This window comes from Myotis daubentonii, chromosome 3, assembly GCF_963259705.1.
Source record: "Myotis daubentonii chromosome 3, mMyoDau2.1, whole genome shotgun sequence".
NCBI lineage: Eukaryota > Metazoa > Chordata > Mammalia > Chiroptera > Vespertilionidae > Myotis > Myotis daubentonii.
Window position 1 is genome coordinate 17,115,758 of NC_081842.1, and position 21,725 is coordinate 17,137,482.

Here is a 21,725-nt window from a genome sequence, read left to right on the forward strand (position 1 = left end):
ACTTTGGTCAACTACACTCTAATCAACCAATACTCAAGTCAGAATGCCTATTAAATGGGCCGAATTAATATCCATCTTTGGAAACCACATGGTTTCACTGATCCCTCCTGCAGTGGTTACATTCAGCCCTACTTTGTGTTCAACCTTATACTCCATACCACACTACAGGTAACTTATGGAGAAAATACATTACTCTTCCTGGTATTGTGCCCAGCATTGTTACTTAAAACTTCTCAGCAGCCCTTTGGGGTCCAAAGGGAAAAATAAAAGGAGTGAAAAAGGATTTGACATAGGCTAGTGGTCGGCAAACTGCAGCTCAGCAAACTGCGGCTCACAAGCCACATGCGGCTCTTTGGTCCCTTGAGTGTGGCTCTTCCACAAAATACCGACTTCTGCGCATGGGCCACGAAGTTTCAATCGCACTGTACATGCACGCCTGCACGTGGAATTTTGTGGAAGAGCCACACTCAAGGGGCCAAAGAGCTGCATGTGGCTTGCAAGCCGCAGTTTGCCGATCACAGACCTAGGCTATCAGGAGCTAAATGTGTATTTCCTTATTCTGTTGAAGATTACAACCTACTTTGGTTTATTTGTTTTTTGACCTGACTTGAGACCCTTCCTTCTTACCACCTTTTCTTGACTCTCCTCCTTCTTGAGAGTAATTGGAGTCTTAGTAGTGTTCTAAGAAGTTGGCCCCCCGGAATCTGCAGGCATGTCTTTAAGCAGATGGCTTTTGGCTGTTCTGCGACCAAACCTAATTATCCACTTTGAGCTGTCATCTGAGTTTCTGTTTGAGTTGCCAGTGTTTGTCCATTTGATTCTTCTCCCGTCCATTAAGCAATTTTGTGCATGAAGGAACATCTGCACAAAAGGAATGCCGGGAAGCCAGCGGCCGTTTGCTGAGAGCCATATGGGGTATGCTGGGATTGCTCACCAAAAGCCCATTTCTTTCTTTAATCAAGCAAGGAGGAAATCTATAACAATGAAATAAAAACTCAAAAAATATATGGCCTAACACATCTACAGGACACCGTGTGGAAAATTGCTATCATGTTAACAGAGTCCAATTAGGCACTCAGTGCATTTTTGCTTGGTCAAACCAGATGGTACTTCATTTCTGTTGGAATTACACAGAAATTCAAATGCTACATTGGAGCTACCTAAATGCTTTTTGTTGTTATTGTTAATCCTCACCCGGGGATAGTTTTCCATTGATTTTTAGAGAACGTGGAAGAGAGAGGGAGAGACAGAGAGAAACATGGATGTGAGAGACACACATCGATTGGTTGCCTCCTGCAGGCACCCTGACCAGGGCCCGGGTTGGGGAAGAGCCTGCAACCGAGGTACGTGCCCTGGACCGGAATTGAACCCGGGACCCTTTGGTCCACATGCTTTTTTTTAAGAAGTTCACATTAGAGACCTAGCTGGTTTGGCTCAGTGGATAAAGCATGGGCCTGCGAAGTGAAGGGTCCCGTGTTTGATTCCAATCAAGGGTACATACCTGGCTTGTGGCTCTCTCATTATTGATGTTTCTCTCTCTCCCTCTCCCTTCCTCTCTGAAATAAATAAAAATGTTTAAAAAAATGGCAGAGCTACTTATTGCATGGAATATGGAGAGTGACATCTTCCCCATGCTTCTTGCCAATAATAGCAACATTAGTTCATTGCTTAGCTCCTGCTATAGACTGAATGCTTGTGTCCTCTCAGAATTCCTATGTTGAAATCCTAACATCCAATGATGGTATTTGGAAGTGGGCCCTCTGGGAAGAGATTCGATCATGAGGGTGGAGCCCTCATGCATGGGACTAAGGCACTTATAAATGAGACCCCAGAGAGCGCCCACACCACTCCTATCATTTGAAGACACAGTGAGAAGGTTGTCCTATATGAACTAGGAAGGGGGCTCACTCCACACACAAGGGCCTCTGCCAGTACCTTGAACTTGGATTTTCTAGCCTCAAGAAATAAAATTGTGTTATTTACTAGTATAAGCCACCAGTCTATGATATTCTGGTACAGCAGCCTGAGTGGATTAAGACAGTGCACTAAGCACTCAATAAGCATTAACTAAATGTTTTATGTGCATTATATTGCTATTTAGTCATTTCCACAATTCTATGAGGTGAGGGCTATTAAAATTCCCATCTAACGAATACTCGGATGTGTGTCAATATTAATGCACCTAGTGGATGGCAAAGTTGGAGTTTGATCTGAGGCTATCCGGCTACTCATAGATCAGACAAAGGAGGTGTGGCCTTCTACATTAGACATTGGCCTCAGGATGACACACCTCTGAGTGTTCCACAGCCGTGGCAGCAACCTCTGCGGACACTGGTGTCACCGTCGCTGCTCAGCAGATTGGAAGTGACTGGCGTCATATTTAATCACCGCAGTGAGCTGGAGTAGGAGAGGGAAAACATAGTTTCAAGAACAGACCAAGTTGCTCATGGAAAATAGTCTCTAGTCCCTCCTAGAACAACTCTGGAGGAATATGAGAAAATTGGGAGTTCCCACAGGATAAAAGGAGGAGATCAGGGGATATGCAAATTTGTGGCTCCTTTTGCCCATAATTTTACCCTCGGCTTAGCTTACTTAAATTAAATACATAAGAGTCCCTGATATACTTGAGAGCCAAGATATTAGATTACATATGACCACAAAGGTTTGGATAAGAAAGAGATTTTACAGAATGAAATCTCACAGGGTGAGCTGATCATAACTCCCTAACTGGGCAAGTCATGGTGGGTAGTCACACCCCAGGCATGTAACTTTTTTGGTAAAAGGTTTATCTTTGCCTTAAGTAAACCCTGTCCATTGTTCTTGTGGATCTAGGTCAGGGGTGGGCACCCCTGGCACACATGCCCAACATGGCACGCCAGTAACTTTTGCTGGCACTCGAACCCTCACTTATAATCTTCCATTTACAATTGTGAATCTTTGTTCTCAGTGATGAATTTTGTTAAGTCTCATAATAGGAGTAGCCTGACGGATGAAAGTAGTCGCTCGTGCATATCTCTGAAGGTCACGAAATATAAACCTGATGTAAAATCTCTGTCATCAGTGATGCAGCAGCAAAAGTCACACTGATAATATCAAGTGGAGTCATAAAGTTTTCTGTTGGACTATCAGTGTACATGTATACATTAAAAAATAAATGTATTTTTCATCATCATATACTGTGTTTTTGTCGCTCGAATGAATTTTATTATTTCTTCAAGGTTCTTCACATATGTACACCGTAAGAGATATCAAGTAGGCGTAACATGTTCTCAAAAAATTAGGGTTCGCATGCAGAAGAATTTTGAGTCAGAGATTTTGCTGGTTTTGGCACGCACTCACAAAAAGGTTGCCCATCCCTGGTCTAGGTTAATACACCTTTGAAATGCCAGAGCAATCCTCTTTTTCAGACCCCTTGGAAACAATCACCCTCAAGGAAGGACCTATTCTTGTTAACTATCCTGTAGTCCATTTCTCACCTTGCTTTCTCCCACCTTCATGTAATCTTCCATACGTTCTCTTCTTAATTCCAAATACATGAGATAAATTCCAACTGTCACTTTCCAAAGCATTTGAGATCTTGCGTCCTGGCAGTTGTCATCAGTTTGGCACAAATATACACTTATAAAAATTTGCTACAGGTTTGGGCATTTATTACGGGACAAGGGTGTTAACTCTCAACACCTTCTCAGCAGGGTGTTAGAAAAACCTGGAGCTGGCCCTCTTGAGGTGGCTCATCGCATCTGGTCCTGATGTCAGCCCTGACATTTTTTTGGTCTGGTTTCACCACTTTGCTAGGTATGGCGCTAAAACACAGATGAGGTCTAGATTTTATCTCTAGTTTGACCTGGAAGCTGTCTCTGTGGTCAACAGACCCCAGGCTTTGTTCCTAAGATTATCTGATGGTGGTCAGAACCTTATTGTCCTGAGTGATCCTGCAAGGGAGAAGCAGGCAGGTGAGTCAGGGTGCTGGATGAGGCCAATTTGCATCAAAAGGAAAGAAAGAAGAAAGGGTCATAAAAGAGTGTCGTTCCTCCCACTACCATATGCCAAAGTTTTGGGTTGATTTCCAGTCAGGGCACATATGAGAAGCAAAATGCATAAATAAGTGGAACAGCAAATTGAGTTTTTTTCCCCCCCTCTTCTCTCTTCTCTTTCTTCTCTCTTCTCTCTTCTCTCTTCTCTTTTCTCTCTTCTCTCTTTTCTCTTCTCTCTCTCTCCATTCTTCTCTCTCTAAAAAACAAATGAACAGAAAAATCCTGTAGCTGAAAGTAAGATAAACAGCTCTGACTTGTTCTCTTGATTGTTCTGGCTCTGAATCACCTGCTGATCCTTTCGAAACTCTCGTACCAGCCTTTTCCTTATTGTACTATACAGATTCATGCCCGGCTGGGTACTTCCTGGCATGGGGCTAAATATAGAAACCGTACAAAAGTCTCAGTCAACAACTGTTCAAGGTTCATTCTGAAATGCTCAGACTTTTCATCTATATGAGGCTAATGGTTCTAGATGGCTCTGTTTCTATTTTGCCTCCATCAGCTCTGGGAACGTGGTATGATTCTCCCTTTTGTCTTCTGAAAAATATGCCTGGCACCTGACTACTCACCATGACCTAATCAGTTAGAAATTTGTGTTCGGATCACCCTGTGAAGTTACTTTCCATAGAACCCCTTTTTGGTCTCCACCCCCAATCCCTGACAACCACCAGCCAGATATCGGTCATAGCAGATGTTTTTTAAGGAGCATGGAAACAGGATGGCACCTGCATAGCTTGTGGCAGGCATTCCATTTCTCCCCCAGGTCTGTGCCATTTCTAAACTATCCTAATTGTAACAAGGTGAAATGTTCAGTCTCTCTGACTGGATCTTAATTCTATATTTTTTTTATGTGGACTTCAGGCAAATAGTTCCTGCTATAGATATGCTAACCATTCAATGGTTAGAGGAATTCTGCTGGAGGCTTGAGTTTTTTGTTAAGAACAGCCTCTTGCTAGGGGGTGCCTCTCCAGAGAAGGTGGGGAAATATGTACAAAATAATGATTGTTTATAAAAGATTTGCAGGAGCTTCAAGACCAGGCGCAGTCAGCAGGGGTCAAGGGCTGACCAGGAATGAAGAGATTTAGAAATGCTGTGATCTTCCCTGGATCGCTGTTGGCACCCAGATGTCTGTGATAGTCAATCACTGCTTGCCCCGCCCATTCTCCCTTCTCTTTACATAAAAGAAGCCTGAATTCTAGGCTCTCTTAAGATGGATTTGAGGAACCACCAAGGCCCCTATCTTCTCAGCCTGGTGCCTTATTGATCGATAAACCTTTCCTTACCCCGACCTCTAACATCTTGAGTATTGGCCTTTTGAAGCATTGGGCACATGAACTCTTGAACCGGTAGGTAACATGCTGAGATTTTAATTTTTCTTTCTATTTTTTTTGTTTTGTTTTTTTTGTTAGTTAATCCTCACCCAAGTATTTTTCCCTGTTGATTTTTAGAGAGTGTGGAAGCGAGGAGGAAGAGACAGGGAGAGAGAAACATCAATGTGAGAGAGACACATTGATTGGTTGCCTACCACACGTACTTCAATCAGGGCCAGGGATTGAGCCTGTAACCAAGGCACATGCCCTTGACCAGAACTGAACCGAGACCCTTCAGTCCTCAGACTGACGCTCTATCCACTGAGCTAAACCAGCTAGGGCACACTGAAATTTTAAAATGGCTTCTTTGTATAAACGTCACAAGGGAATGTCCAGTGTGGCCAGAGCACCTGGCTCTACAGGGGCCAGGCAGTGTCCAGCAGCCGAGTCCTCTGTGTGTGTTGCCTGGGCTGGGCGCCTGACAGCAGCCCCATCTCCTCCTGTTGCTTGGAGAAATCAGTCCTAGTCTTGATATCCTGTTGTAGGGTCTGCTCGGCCTCTGACTTTTCTTTTCAAGCCTTGAATTTCAGCTCAGGGACTCCAGCTGGTTTGACACCTACTTGCCAATGTCAGCTCAGTTTTCACCCCTCCAAGAATTTACTATTCAGCAACCCAAGCCTGCTTCCTCCAGCCCAAATACTGACCTAGTAAAGGCATGCTAGACCTCAGTGCTTATCTGTAAACTGAAGAGGGTGAATTAGGTAATCTCGAAAGTATTTTACAGCCCTGAAGTTGTTACTCTCAGTGTAAGACAAACAAACAGCGATCTTGTTGTAATAGGCTAGAGAAGTTTCTCTACAGAAAGAAATTCTTGTACTGGTATTTGTTATAGATACAGTGTGTCCCCCAAAATGTATACACAGTTTAACAGCTAGTAGCTCAATTTTGAAAATGAAATGGATTTTAATAGACACTGTCTTTATAATTATTCAAAGTGTATGTATATATTTTTTGGGACACCCTCTCTCTATATTTTTAATCCTCACCTGAGGATTTTTAAAAAAATTGATATTAAAGCGAGAGGAAGGGAGAAGGAGAGACAGCGCCATCAATCAGTTGCTTCACCAATAGGGGTTTAAACCAACCACTTGGGTATGTGCCCTGACTGGGACTGGAACCCGTGAATTATTAGTGTATGGTACGATGCTCCATCCAACTGAGCCACACTGGCCAGCGTGCATTTGTCATATTTTGGTATAAATACAAATGCTAAAAGTTTCGTGTTTGCTTTGAACGTTCAGTTAATGGTCAGCAAAAGGCTAAGGAATTTAGGGGAAAAAAATCATGTTAGTACAAAGAATTTCATATCCTGAAAATTAATCCTGAAAAAATAGAAGATCTCCTAGGGGCTTTTGGATGGACTGTGTTGTCTTTTCATAAAATGGTTTTGACTTACACCCTAATACAGTCTTAGTTCAGGTGAAGGCAAGTAGCTGGCTATTTGATAGGGCTATTTGCATTTCCAAGCTAATCAGTATTAAATAATCAGCTGGTAAAAGAAGAGTAAGAGGGTCATTGTGTGTATTTTATTATTGTGTAAACTCAGGAAATCAAACTGGGAGGCTGAGAGAACTCACTCAAATTCCAGCAGATAAGAAAGTGGCTTATGTAAAAGGTCTCTTAATGGGTGAGTTACTCATTTCCTGGACACACAGAGAGAGAGAGAGAGAGAGAGAGAGAGAGAGAGAGAGAGAGAGAGAGAGAGAGAGAGAGAGACACCCCCCCTTCCTCCAGGGTCAAGTGACTGTTATGCTTTATTAAGAAACAAAAACAAAATGTGGCGAGAATAACTGTATTTATTTCCAATACAGACCTTATACTTAAGGTAAAAGTATTTTTTAAATCTTTAGCTTTCATTCCTCTATAACCAGATGGTTACTTTTCAGAATCTTTAATAGTTTGAATTAATTAATAATGAAAATGTTTCATTGAGCAATTCGGATCCAGGTTGATTGTAGCTCTAATCCAGTGGTTCTTAACCCCACCCAGCACATTAGAATCATCAAGGGGGAAGAAAAATATTGATGCTGGTTCCCACCCCAGAGACTTAATACAATTGGTTTGGGGTGGGACCTGGTCATCAGTATTTTTCAAAAGTTCTCAGGTGATTGTCTTGGGTTGAAGGTTGTGGATGACAAGGGGGCTTCTATGGAAAGAAACCTCACAGGGTGATCTGACCATAAATTGCTAACCAGGCAGGTTATATTCAGTAGCCAAGCCCCGGGGATATAACTTCTTTGGTAAAAGGTTTATCTGTGCTTTACACAAGCCCTTCCATCGTTTCTGTGCATGTGGATGATTACACTTATGCAATGCCCCCTTTCAGACCCCACCCTTAAAGAGCACATACTGCCCAGCTGGCGTGGCTCAGTGGTTAAGTGTCGACCTATGAACCAGGAGGTTGTGGTTTGATTCCCTGTCAGGGCACATGCCCAGGTTGTGGGCTTGATCCCCAGTAGGGGATGTGCAGGAGGCAGCCGATCGACGATTCTCCCTTATCATTAATGGAGCCCTCAGACAGGGACGGAATGGGCAAGAGGATCAGCAAGAAGGAAGGTTAGGGCAGGTTTTTGTAGACCTGAACTAATACATTCCAGATTGCACCCTGTATGAAACAGGAGGAATGCATGAGCCCACGCTCAGGAAACACCCATCCGAACATATTACCTCCAAATCCCAGGATTTACATAGATTAAGTTCAAATTCCGCAACCAGACTTCCACTCTTAAACTTCTCAAGTCTCTCTTCATTCCTTCATCGCCTCGTTTTCCCATTCCTCTGACATCCCCACTATACACTATACACACTTGCAAATCTCCCAGGTGGAGTTAATCTTCTCATATTCTCGAAGCTCTCCCTTTCATCCTGGGTGATAGCCCTTGTGAGTTTGCCTTTGGAGGAGACCTGGATCTCAGGCACCAGACTATATGCACAGAGAGAGCCCAGAGAATGTCTTGTTCATCTTTGTACCTCCTTCTGGCGCTCAGCACAGCCTAGGTATTGAATGAAGGTAATTTGAAATAGGGATTTCTTATTAAAAACCAGCGAAAATGCCGACTGCGGGTTTCCTCTTACAAGCTGACATTAATACACATTACAAGTTGGCCCAACATAAAAAGCTGCTTAATGAATGGTAAAAGGCACTGTTATATAAATTTCTTTGCTTGAAGAATTTTTTTCTGCCTGAATCACAAGGTGTTTCGATCCAGCTAACAGAAGTAGTTATGTCAAATCTTAGAAATGTTTGACAGAGGTGCAAAAGAATTATGACTAAGGTCAGTTACTATTAGGAAACAAGTTTTCTGACCGAAAGAACATTTTTACAAATGACAATAAATAAACCTCTCACGATCAGACTTTATGACCTTCCTGGACAAGCAATTTTTCTGTTATTGCTCAGTTAAAAAAACTAGATGGAATGGTTATGATCACCAAGCTTGACTTTTTGTCATTTACGAAGGTCATGTCATCAGCTGCATTGGGTGCAGGGCTGGACTTTATTCCATTGGTTGATAAGAGTTATCAACATTTTAAAAGACAGGGACTTTATATGAAAGGCAGCATTTTTATTGCCCGGTTCACAGTTGGTTTCGAAGCTCTGCCTGTTTTGGGCTTACGCTGATTACTAAGAGCACTTTCATGCAGGGATAGAGAGAATCTGGACATTGAGAAAGCCACCGGACAGAGGCCAAGACACATGAACCCGGGCTATTCATTAACGAATAACCAGCAGGTATGAGAGACTGACACAGTGAATGCACAATGAACTACTCATTTTGAAAAGTGTTTATTGATTACTCCCGGAGGGCCCGGGCTAGGTGACAACTTTTTTATCTCCTTTGGTAAATATACAACTTCCGGGATATGCTTCCCCTGCCCCCCAACTTACTCCAGAGAAAATAATGGAGTTGGGGAACATGGCAGCCCTGCTCACCATAGAAGGTATTCCATAATGATTCATTCATTCATTCATTTGTTTGTTTATTTATTTAATCTTCACCTGAGGATATTTTTTCCATTGATATTTAGACAGAGTGGAAGGGAGTGAGGAAGAGAGAGAGAGAGAGAGAGAGAGAGAGAGAGAGAGAGAGATCAATTGGTTTTCTCCTACACATGCCTGGCCCGGAATTGCACCTGCAACCTAGGTATGTGCCTGAGACTGCGAGTCAAACCCGAGACCCTTCCGTGTCTGGGTGGACACTCTAACCACTGAGCAACACCAGCCAGGGCCTCATAATGACTCTTCAGTGAAGGAATGAAGGTGTTAAAGGGGTCATTTCAGAATGCTAAGGCAGAAGACAGTTTGACTTGAAACCATTTTTGAAAATAGGGTCATTATTATAATAATAGTCTAAACAGGGTGACCCGTAAATAAAAGTGACAGGGCCACACTAGCCATCCCAGACAGTTAAGAAAATGTACCTCCCCAGAAAGATCAGTTAAAAAAGCATAATTCCGCATAGAATCACTTGCAGATATGTTTCCTGATGGACATAGCAGGGACAAATTCAACATCAATATGACACTTAGGGACTTATTTCTGAATATTGATGCTCTCCTTCCTATACCGCCCTTCTCCACTTTCCTAGCCCTGGGGCACAGGAGCTGGCCTTTAGTTTGGTAAGTCCTATTAGCTATTTTTAATACGCAGACGTGAGAGAGCTGAAGGGTACACGATTTGCTTGCCAGCAGTTGGATTCGAGGAGGTCCAGGCATTGAGCCAGATTCTGGAGTGAGACAGAAATGGAGACGAGACAGCAAAGCTCACAGGCTTTCCAGACTAGAACAGAGAGAATTCAGATTTAAAACTAGGGTTTATTTTTTTTTTTTTCAGATTTAAAACTAGGGTTTAATTCAAATAGTAATTTAGAGTACATGTTGATTTAGGAAGATCTGAAAGATATAGAGTTAATGGGAAGGTTAATGATGGGCCTGGTGAAGTGAGAGAATGAGGGCAGATTATGGAATATGCTTAGCTCCTGATCATTATGTATTTTAATACTTAGGTGGGGAAGAGTGGTAGCTAAAAATAAATAGTGGTACATTTTTAAGCAGTAGATGTCTTCCCTTGCCTGCATTTCTAACCTTATTTCATGAACATGAACGTGAGTTTGAAAGTAAAGGAACCTATTAATAGGCAGCAAGGCAGAAAGACTGTATTAATTCTTCAGTGTGTGAGTAGGGAAGTAATAATTGAGACTGGAGAATTGTTATTATTTGTGATATTTACTTATATATTTGGCTCCTTGTTCTACAGATAATTTAGGCAGAAACGACAGGTAATGTAGGACAACACCACACCGATGCCACACTCCTATATCCAGCCATCTCCCATCTCTAGAACCCAGATGGGAAAATAAAATAAACCTTAGTTTCTATGGATATAAGTAGATGTTACAAGATTCATGCATTAAGTCATTTCAGTACTTTTCAACCATGAAGAAACTACTCAGGCTCTTACTCATTATTTATTTATGTTAATTTTAGATATGGTTATAATAAGCTGGGTTATCTGGGTCTATCTAGCCCACAGAAGGCCAGAGCTACACATCTCCTTGGCATTAACAATTACAAAAGGGCTTTCATGTCCATTATTAGCTGCTCGCAGCAGACACAGCAATAACATCAGAACGTGGCAGTTGACTGCCTGACAGCCCCAAGAAGACAGATGACTTTTAAACAGTAGATACATAAACCACAAGAATATACTGTTCTACAGCTGTGATTGGAGGGAGAAAGAAGGCATGTGTCGCTCTTCCCAGGAGGCAGTGCCACAGTTCAGACACAGAATCCCAAATAAGTACAGAGGTCATCCAGTCCAGCCTCCCAGTCAGCACCTCTACAGTTTTCCTCCGAGGCAGTTGGACAGCCTCTCCTTATGTGTTGTCAGTGATGGGATTCTATCCAGTTGACAAAAAAACTGTTCATGACGAATTTTATGAATTAACTTGGCTGGATCATGATGCTCAGATATGTGGTCGGACATTATTCTGGATGTTTCTGTCAGGGTGTTTGAGAATTAACTAATATTTATTTATTTATTTATTTATTTACTCATTCATTCATTCATTTATTCACTCATTTAATTTGAATGAACTCACATTTAAATTGGTGAACTCTGAGTAAAGCAGATTGCCCTCTGTAATATGGGTGGGCCTCATCTAATCAGTTGAAGGTCTGAATAGTACAAAAGGCTGACCTCCTCTAAACAAGAGAGAATTCTGCAGCAGGTGGCTTTCAGACTTGAACTGAAGCCAGCCTTATCTTTCCTCTAAGTCTGTAGCATATTGGCCTACCCAGCTGATTTTGGACTTGCCAGCCTCCATAACCATACAAGTCAACTATTTAAAATATCTATCTATCTATCTATCTATCTATCTATCTATCTATCTATCATCTATCCATCTGTTTCTTATTCGTTCTATTTCTCTGAATAATTCTGAATTAGAATCTTTTTTTAAAAATCAGAATATAACACATTACATAACTCTGATTGTGTCATTACTTTGTTAAAAATTCTTGATGGCAAAACTTCCTTGTAGCCTTATTTATAATAGCAATGAGTTGGAATTAACCTAAGTATTCATCAATAGTGAATTGAATAAATGGATTGAAATAATAGGACATATACAGTAGAATACTATAACTTCTAAAAAAAATGATTGAAATAGCACTAATCTATGTGTGGTGACATAAAAAGCTGTCCAAGATATATTCTTAGTGAAAATTTTCCAATTGCAGTGAAGTACACATAATGTGGACATAGTTATATATAGTGTAGTCTTGTCTGAAAATAGTATTAAAAAATATCTAACCCTGCTAACTCTGAGGGCTTCCTATGCACATGTACTGTTTAAAGACCTTTACATGTATTAATTCATTTCATTAATTCAGTCCAACAAATATTTATTGCAAGCTGTACTAAGTAATTGGCATTCAACAGTGGTTCTCAACTGGGGGGAGGGAGGAAAGAGAGAGGGGGGAGACGGAGAAGGAGAGGGAGGGATGGGGAGAGAGAGAGAGAGAGAGAGAGAGAGAGAGAGAGAGAGAGAGAGAGATCTGCTGTCCCACCTATCCATTTCCTATTCATTGGTTGCTTCTTGTATGCGCCATAACTGGGGATTGAACCGAAACCTTGGTGTATCGGGCTCTAACCAACTGAGCTACCTGGCCAGGGCTATGACACCTCTTTGAATTTTTCCCCAGAGAGACCGAATACAGAGAACATAGATGAAAATATTAATACAATGACTAATACTTGATGGTAGAGTGCTTCAAATATGTCAGGGCTCTTTGCCTACTTTATCACTGATCTGGAAAATAACTATACAAGGCAGAGATGGATATACTTATTTTAAAGATATAAAATTGGCTGAGAGAAGTTTAGTAATTGCTAAGGGTCCCATAAGGGAAAACCAAAGAGAGCTTGCAACTCGTTATTAGATACCGCTGTGCCTTCTGAGAGGAGATGGTAGATATAGGGAGCTAGAAAGTCTTCCGAACTTGTATCTTCTCATGGGCTTACCATTAAGATGATGGGAAGTCACATTTGGGTGAAGCGTTTCTATGTGGCTGACATATAAATTGGATCTAAAATGGGACTGTAGCTCTGAGATCTGAGTTTGTGAAACACATGGTTCAATAACATAAAATACAGTGATTTGAATATTTCAACCAACTCAGTTTTCCACAATTAGAATCTGGGTGAATAATATCTACAGATAATTTCTGAGGCTCAAGTCATTACTTGTCCTTCATCCAAATTGTCAGAATAGCTACCAAAGCTACTAACAGGAGACAGTTGAGATGGGTTGAAGATTCACTTCCTCTTCCTTTCCACATCACTTGAGCTTGACTCCCGAAGGAGCTAGATATGGAAAAGGTCTTCACTGCCTAAACATTGATCAATCGGCCTTTGAAATGACTAGAAGTTATTCTAACCTGCTGAAAATGAAGGTTACCATTTGTCTGTGATGAGTATAACCTGTTTGCTAATAGTCCTTACTTGACAGTATTTAGCATTTCATTTTCCTATTTGTAATACCTAGATGTCCATGTTAACACCAGTTTAGGGCACATGATAGGAACCCATGGCAGGTCTGCCCTTGTTATTCCTCCTGCACTATAGCCACATTTTTAACGAATTTCCTGATAGTAACACTATTTGGGGCCTTTTATCATGTGTCCTTAGGCACAAAATTCAACTTGAAATGAAAAATGGAATTTTATGTGCATGTGTGTATATAAAAGCTGGAAATTGAGATAAGTATTCTAAAAATGTCTATGAAACTTTATTCAGAGAGTTGTGTTACTTGTTATTTGCTCAGGCTCATAAACTAGGACAGGATGAGTATGGACTGAAAGATTATATATTTAAAGAAGCTGAGAAATAGTCTAAAATGATGACTACATGAAAAAGTCAGATAATACGGGAGGCAGTTTTTATCCTTGATAAGACAATTTCTTTGAGTCTTGAATCTTAAAGACCATCTGGAGGGAGGATGAAGAGATTGGAGCTATTGTGGAAAAACAAAACAAAACAACAAATTCTTCCTTTTCCCGTGCTTCTCTGCCAATAAATATTAATTGACCTTCTCCATTGACTTTCCCTCATTGTCATCCCCCACTTAACTTTTTAAACATTCTAAATTTGCAAGATTAAATCCGAGAAAAATTGGACCTTTAGCACCAATGTAATTTATATTTTCAATTCCCGCAAACCTGGGAGTCTCCTTTTATTTCTCTTTCTCAGGGATAAAACTTACAGAAATCTGTAAATACATGCTTATTACCAGCATAAAATTTATGTACACATAGGCAATTACAAATAAATAGAGTTGCCATATAGTCCAGCTTTGTCTGATTTAGAAATAAATCTCATGTTTATGTAATCTTGCCTTAGCTTGTCTTGACAAGTTCTTAGTTCTGTTTGTTCAGCCAAGTTATTTCCTGTACAGAGCCTGCCTTTGCCTGGCAATTGGATTTTATTTTTATTTGTTGCTTTCCATCACTTCTCACTATATCTGTTTTGAAGTGATGCCATGCCGGATTGTGGTTGCTTTAGTGAATCTCACCCATAGTGGTCATTTAACTGAGGAGGTTCTTCCGAATCTACTGACTTCCTTGATCATTACTTCTGTAATGAATCACAGTTTCTTTGGACTTTATAGGATTTGTCTCCTCAACTTTACAGAAGTAATTATTTTTTAATTAAGTATGTCTTAACCGAAAGAGAACTACATTAAGTGTTGGGGAATCTTGGTTATTCTCAGTGTGTCCCCTACCAATCCACCCCGGTGACTTTACCTCTTGTGTTAACTTCATCAGCAAAATGAAAGAGAAGGATTATATCAGTTGTTTTTGATTCTGAGTCCATAGTAAAAGCATCTGAGGAACTTTAAAAAATACTACCCCTTGGCCATAGCAGACAAGCTAAATCAGATTCCCTTGGGTTAAGACCTGGTCATTGGCATTTTTTTAAAAGCTCAACCAGGGTTAGAAACCAATGGATGAACCATTTACGTGGGCCTTTCCAAGTTTATGATTCCCTTATTATTTTCCCTTATACTTCCTGACTTGAACTCCTTCTCCTACCTAATCTATATTTTTATTTTTTATTTTTTTTATTGATTTCAGAGAAGGGAGATAGAGAAATAGAAACATCAATGATGAGAGAGAATCATTGCTTGGCTGCCTCCTGCATACCCCACACTGGAGATCGAGCCCACAACCCGGGCATGTGCCCTGACCGGGAATCGAACCATGACCTCCTGGTTCCTAGGTCTACACTCATCCACTGAGCCACTGTGGCCAGACTCATATTTTTCCTTTGAAATATTTGCTGCTTGTTCTGCTCCCTCTACAGATATTTCGGTTAATTCCTACATCTTTATCCTGCCACCCCTGAACTTCAGCCCATTTAATTTTGGGCACTAGGAACCTAAATAACAGTCGTAGTCATGAGGTGGAAGGAGTCCCTTTCCCTTGGACTGGTACCTTTTTGGATGTTGCTTTTTCTACCTTTGGGGGAAAGTTTCAAAAGTCCCTTTAAACATTTTCTGAGGAGGGGAAGTCATCTGACATGACTTTCTCTAGGTTCCTTTGAATTTGACACTTAAAATTATAGAGCGAGGAGCAGAATAGTACAAAAGCTACTGGTTAAACTGCGAAAGTTATGCTAGAACTCGGGTCATTTGAGAGCATCAGCCTCAATGTGGGAGGAGAGGAGAGGAATTGTAACGCCGTACTAGGCGTGCGCTGCTCAGCCATAAGCCGGGCTCACGGCTGGTGAGCACAGCGGTGGTGGCAGGAGCCTCTCCCGCCTCTGCCTCTGTTGCAGGCAGGCGGTAAGGAGCGAGGGGTCCCGACTGCGAGAGCCCTGGATTGCGAGAGAGGGATGTCTGACTGCCGGCTTAGGCCCGATCCCTGGGGTCCTGGACTGCGAGAGGGCGCAGGCCGGGCTGAGGTACCCCGCCCCCTACCAGTGCACAAATCCGTGCACTGGGCCTCTAGTTTAAATATAAAAGAAAACTAAAGCAGTCACATTTTACTGAATTAAAAAACTTTTAATCATGAATAAAAGAAAAAAAGAAAGACAGCTTCAGCCTCAGAGTGTGACCTTAAGTCTGTGGATTCCATATAATAGACATGAGGCCCTGGCCTCCCAATAGCTCAGTTGGCTAGAGCATCATCAGGATATGGAACAACAAGTCGATGTCTCTCTCTCTCTCTCCCTTACATAAATAAATCTTTAAAAATAGGCATGAATAAAATGACTAAGGATGTAATAGGGAAGAATGCCCTTTCTGTCCATCTCTGAGCCATAAGGTCATCTAGCTAGAGCTATTTTTACCTATGTATTTGTCATTCTTGACCATAAACCACTTATTTACATCATGAATATCTCTAAGGACCTAAAAGCACTTTATGTCATTTTTAATTAATCTTAAGATCTGGTAAGGTGACTAAAAGGCCTGTCTCCCCATATCCAGTTGTGGTTATAAGTGCATAGATGTAAGTTGGTGGTGTTTATGGGCCCTGCTTCCAAATTTACTAGGGGGGAGTGGTGAAATGATGAGGATCTTAGTTGATATTTTGGGTCAGGGGCTGTGAGAGCTTAGGGAGCCCAAGTGATTTGGGGAAGGGTGGTGGTTTTATAGGGAGAGGAAGCACTTGTTCTAAGTGCTGACCAGCTACGTCAGGCAAATCCTCCCAAATGGAAAAGGAGGGGCTGCTTGGGAAGATGGCTGTCTCAGCAACTTCGGTCTCATGCTTCTCTCAGGGAAAAACCTTCCGTCCTCTAGTGTTGTCCATTAACATTCTATCAGGAGTGAACATCTTGGTTCTGGTTAAACAGCGAATACTGTTGACAGCTGTGCCAGTTAGGGTTAGGACCAACTATAAATGAACGTGGGCTGTAAAGTGTAGTGTGCTTCTCTAACTTCCTGTTTTTCCTAAGAAGAAAATAATAAATATTTTAAAAATATATACCAATTAGAAATTCAAACCATCAGTATAATAGGAAGAAATGCAAACTTCTTTGACATTAAATATATATCTACACCAATAAAAGAGAAAAATGGTAATTGGCGTACGAGCTACCCTTTTCATTGGCTAATCAGGGCTATATGCAAATTAACTGCCAACAAGATGGCGGTTAATTTGCATATGTAGGCACAATGCAGGGAGGCGAAAGGGAAAGCAGGAAGAAGCCCCCTGCCACTGACAGTGATCGGAAACCCAGGGGGGAGCTAAGAGCTGGGGGGCAGGGCAAAGGCGGCCCTGGGGCCGCCTTTGCCCTGCCCCCCAGCCATGATCGGAGAATCAGGTGCCTCTTCCGCCCTGGCCAGTGATAGCAGGAAATAGGGGTGGAGCCAGCGATGGGAGCTGGGCACGGTCGAAGCTGGCAGTCCCGGGAGCTAGGGGTCCCTTGCCTGGGCCTAAAGCGAAGCCCACGATCGCGGGGCCGCTGCAGCTGCGGGTCCCCGCTGCCCGGGCTGGACGCCTAGGCCAGAGGCGTTAGGCCTGGGCAGGGGCGGAGCCTGCAACCGCGGGGAGCTGGGGGTCCCCTGCCCAGGCCTGACACCTCTGCCGGAGGCCTCAGGTCTGGTCAAGGGGCCGATCTGGTGATTGGTGATCGGAGGGTGATGAGGGTCAACTCCTCTGGCCGAGGCATCAGGCCTGGGCGGGGGGCGGAGCTGGGGATTGGGGGGATAAGATGGTCCCCTTGCCCAGGCCTGAAGCCTGGGTCAGAGGCATCAGGCTTGGGCGGGGGGTGGAGCAAGTGATCAGAGGGAGATGGGGGTCCCCTGCCCAGGCATGATTCCTGGGCCAGAGGCCTCAGGCCTGGGCGGGGGCCAGAGCCAGTGATTGGGGGGAGATGGGGGTCCCCTGTCCAAGCCTGACACCTCTGGTGGAGGCGTCAGGCCTGGGCAAGGGGCCGATCAGGCGATCGGAGGGTGATGGGGGTCTACGCCTCTGGCCGAGGCATCAGGCCTGGGCAAGGGGCAGAGCCAGCAATTGGAGGGTCTGGGGGTCCCCTGCCCAGGCCTGACGCCTGGGTCAGAGGCATCAAGCCTGGGCTGGGGGCAGAACCAGTGATACGGGGAAATGAGGGTCCCCTGCCCAAGCCTGACACCTCTGTCGGAGGCGTCAGGCCTGGGCAAGGGGCCGATCCTGCAATTGGAGGGTGATGGGGGTCAATGCCTGAGGGCTCCCAGTATGTGAGAGGGGGCAGGCTGGGCTGAGGGACACTCCCCCCCCCCCCAGTGCACGAATTTCGTGCACCGGGCCCCTAGTATATATATATATATATATATATATATATATATATATATATATATATATATATGTGTGTGTGTGTGTGTGTGTGTGTGTGTGTGTGTGTGTGTGTGTGTGTATGTATGTACAGTGGGGCTTTGACTTATGAGTTTAATTTGTTCCGTGACGGAGCTCGTAACTCAATTACTCATATGTCAAATCATAAAGTGAATGAGTGAGACACCTGATGCTGGGCTGATGTTGTGGCATTCACTGTGATGTTTGCTGTGCCAACTAGCAGTGGGGTATCGGAAGCTGTCTCGTAACCTGAATTTTAGCTTGCAACTCAAAGCAAAAAATAGGCTGAGAGACAGCTCGTATCTCGAAAAACTCGTTAGTCGGAACACTCGTAAGTCAAGGCCCCACTGTATGTATGTGTATATATATATCCTATATAATAAAAGAGAAACATGCAAATTAGTGTTCCTCCGCTATGCTCAAGCCACACTCAAGCCATGCCCAAGCCACACCCATTAGCCAATGAGGAGTGGGTATGCAAATTAACCCAACAAAGATGGCGTGTTATTTGCATACACAGAGCAGAGTGGGAGAACCGGCAGCTTGGGGGGATGTGGCTCCCTCGGTCACCAGATGGAGAGCAGAGCAGGAGAGCCAGAGGCTTGGGGGGACGTGGGTCCCTCTGTTAGAAAAAACCCAGAGCGTGGGGAGCACCAGGAATTTTGGGAATAGTAGTTTTGGTGGCAGCCCCAGGACCAGAAACAGAAGCCCAGAGTGCAGGGAGCACCAGGAATGCTGGGAATCGTAGTTCTGGTGGCAGACGGCTCTTGTAGACACTAGAGCAAAGTGAGCCTGGAGCACTGTTGTGGTTGGGGATTTAGGGAAAGCAAAGGTGAGAGACATAAGTAAAATCAGAGTGTCTAGGAAAAATTTAAGGGAAGATATCCTAAAACTTCCAGGAAATCTCCACCAATGGAGCAAAGAAAAAAAAAAGGCTCTATTATTCTGTGAGCAACAAACCAAACTGGGTTGGGGGGTCTCAGACAATTCGCTCATATGATTGCAAAGACAGACAGAAACTTCCAGATTGGAGAGGGCTCCCCTGAGGGCTCCTAGATTGGAGAGGGTACAGGTCGGGCTGAGGGACCCCCCTTCCACCCCCCACCCCCCAGTGCACGAATCTTTGTGCACCGGGCCCCTAGTGTGTGTGTGTGTGTAGTGTATCAAAGCCAGCATCATTTTTTATTGTTGACACTATTACAGGTGTCCCCCATTCCCAGCATAAGTTTTAATGGAAGCTTTAGAACTTTTTGTGCCGAAAGACAAAGAACCTCATCACCACCACTAGCACTCCTGGTTTAGAAATAATGACCAATGTAATTAGACATGAGAAAGTAATGAGAGGCATAAATATTTGAAAGGAGACACAATTTTCATTATTTGCAGATGATGATAATATATTCAGAAAAACAAAAGTAAAAAATGTTATTAGAAACAATGAGAAATTAGTAAGGTGGTTCATTTCACACACACACACACACACACACACACACACACACACACACACAAGTATTTATTCATTCACAGCTAAGTATAATGTATTAATCATGTTTTTCTTTTAAAAAACAATCTCCAAATCGATAGTTTTCCTATATATAAAGAATAGTTGGTTGCCCTGGCCAGTTTGGCTCAGTGGATAGAGCATCTGCCTGTGGACTGGAGGGTCTCAGGTTCAGTTACGGTCAGGGGCACACGCCCAGGTTGGGGGCTCGATCCCCAGTGGGAGGCATGTAAGAGGCAGCCGATCAATGATTCTCTCTCATCATTGATGTTCCTGTCTGTCTTTTCCTCCCCCTTCCTCTCTGAAATCAATAAAAATATATTTAAAAAAAATAGTTAAATAATATTGTGGGGCAAAGTTACTGATTATAGTAGCAGCCAAGAAAAAAAAAAAGATACTCAAAATAAAATTGAGAAGAAATGGGTAGAAATTAGGTGAAGAAAATTAATGCTCTCCAGAGATTTAACATAAAAAGATCAGAAGAAATACTCTGATAAAGTGCTTGAGTTGGGCATGATATCCCAAAGGGCATGTTCAAAATCAGTTAAGATGATCACTAAACTATCTTCTAAGGAGGGCAGTTTTTGGTGACTAGAGGGTCCTTTGGTTGACATCAAGACAAGTTTGAGAAAACAAGTTGAAGAATTGGATTGTTTGCCAACCACTCCCTATTTCAGCCCCAGTTATAGCTGATAATGAATAAGAACAGGCATGTCCAATAGGGATTTTTCTGTGAGGGTGTGTTTTGCAAAACCTGTTCTCTGTATTTCCTATGAAAACTCCAGTTATGGTCACTAAGGTTTTTGCTTGAGAAGACTTTTTTAAGGGCATCAAAGACATGGGGAATTCACATATCATGGTAGTCTGAGCCATGGAATAAACACAAAGACAGCTATGTGGACGCCAAGCCACCCCTCCCTGAAACCAGGGGACATCTGAAATCTGGGTTACCTTGGGAAAATGTTTGCAATATTTTATTTTATTTATTTTTATTTTTACTATTTTAAAATATTTATTGTTGAAGGTATTACATATGTCTCCTTTTTTTCTCCCAGTGACCCCTTCTAGCCCCCCCCAACCCCTACCCCAGGCCACCACCACCCTATTGTCTCTGTCCATCGGTTATGCATATAGGTTTGCAATATTTTAGATGAAGTTCTAATAACCTCTATAATAAGAGTGGTCTTATAATATAGTTAGGAAGAGACAAATCAAAAAGCAAAAGGGCAAAGGCAGTTAAAAAAATAAAAGATACAAATGGTCAATTAAGCATAAAGAAAGCACACAACTTTACTGATTAAGGTAAAGCACATTGGTGTGATATGAATTGGCAGTATTTTTCTACAGGTTAATTTTGAATTTTATTTACTTATAAACTTAAATAAAATAAATCATTACATTTTACCTATTAATCACAATTCTGAGAATTTACCCTAAAATTTCATCAGAAACATATGCAAAAATGTATGTAGAAAAGTGTTTATTGTAGAATTGTTTATAACTATAAATGTTAGAAAGAACTTAATCAACCATAAGGTATTTGTTAAATAACTTATAGTATAACTACATTACAGAATGCTATTAGCAATGATGTGGCATACCAGTGAGATATCTGACATGGTGAAATTTGCATGATCTGTTAAACAAAACAGGCAATTTATACAAAAAGATGTAAGTTGTGGTATTATTTGGCTAAGAAACATTTCTCTACATTTGTATCAGATTCTTATTATTCTACAAACACAGTTTACATGTTTAGAAGGTGGGATTGTGGAGGATCTTAATAAGTTCTGTGCTTCTCTATGTTTCCTATTTTTATGTGAAATAAGCATGACTAACTAGCATGATGATGATAATGAAAGATTTATGGCCCTGTCAGATCTTTTACTAGGATTTTACTATTCCTTGGAAAATATTTGTGTTCTGACTTGACTCTAGTTTGTAACTTTAAACCCTGTTCATTTAAAATGAAGCAACAGCTCT

The 21,725-nt window shown here is 42.2% G+C and overlaps 1 long non-coding RNA gene across 1 annotated transcript in view; it reads left to right on the forward strand.

Annotated features, from left to right (window-relative positions):
* The first annotated feature begins 5,107 nt into the window (after nt 1-5,107).
* Nucleotides 5,108-21,725, forward strand: part of LOC132229210 (uncharacterized) — a 123,992-nt gene continuing 107,374 nt past the window's right edge. Inside the window, exon 1 of the long non-coding RNA XR_009451654.1 lies at nt 5,108-5,380. This is a non-coding gene — a long non-coding RNA (uncharacterized LOC132229210). The remainder of the gene's footprint in view (nt 5,381-21,725) is intronic.